Source organism: Quercus lobata, chromosome 11 (assembly GCF_001633185.2).
Source record: "Quercus lobata isolate SW786 chromosome 11, ValleyOak3.0 Primary Assembly, whole genome shotgun sequence".
Taxonomy (NCBI): Eukaryota; Viridiplantae; Streptophyta; class Magnoliopsida; order Fagales; family Fagaceae; genus Quercus; species Quercus lobata.
Window position 1 is genome coordinate 20,398,294 of NC_044914.1, and position 901 is coordinate 20,399,194.

Consider the following 901-nt stretch of genomic DNA (forward strand, 5'->3'; position numbering starts at 1 on the left):
TAACTTGACAAGAGTTACACCTTTTTCTAACCATAGAATACCATTAGATCTAATGGTTAATAACATTCTATGCCTTGTAATTAATATTCTAAATATTGCATTAATGAGTTACCAAAAATCACCATTTTATTTTATTCTTTAAAATTAAATGTTTTCTCTCTCCAATTCCAAAGCACACACATTCTCTCTCTAATCTCATCTCCTTCTCCATGGCTTCACCCTTTCCACCACAAGACACATGACATCTCATATATATATATATCTATGATAATAAAGAAAAGAAATTAAGCAAGAGCCAAATCACTCCATTTGTATTGTGTTTAAAGGACAACCAAGTTTTTCTCCCTCTCCCCCTCCTTTTTATTTTTTTATTATTTTATTATTTTGCTTGGGCCCCTATGACTGTGGATCTAGCAAATTTCTACCAGGGATGTGAACATGAAATCTTAACCTTCCACCACTTATGACATTAAAACCCCAATTTTTGAATTGGAACATGATTGGTAGTTTGGTACAAACTCTAACATACGTTATGAGATTTTAATGAAAGCTTCCGTAGTTCCACCACAACATTGGATATCAACAATTCTTATCAAATTAAGTGTTTATTTTAAAGGATTTGGAGGTAAGAACATTTAAGAGAAAAGTTGTCAATTTGATGGCTTACAAACTCAGAAATTGCAATACCCATATCATTAGCACTTTTTTTTCTTTCTTTTTACCGGAATTTCTGTCATCCCAATGATTGAAGTGCAAAACACCGAAACATACTATGCAAACTTCAAATACTGCCTCAACATTTGATTTCTCATAATTGAATAAACTGCTTAATTTTTAAGAAAGCCTATAACAGCTATTCGTAGATGAAGATATGAGATTCATGTATCTGTTGTGGAAAGGA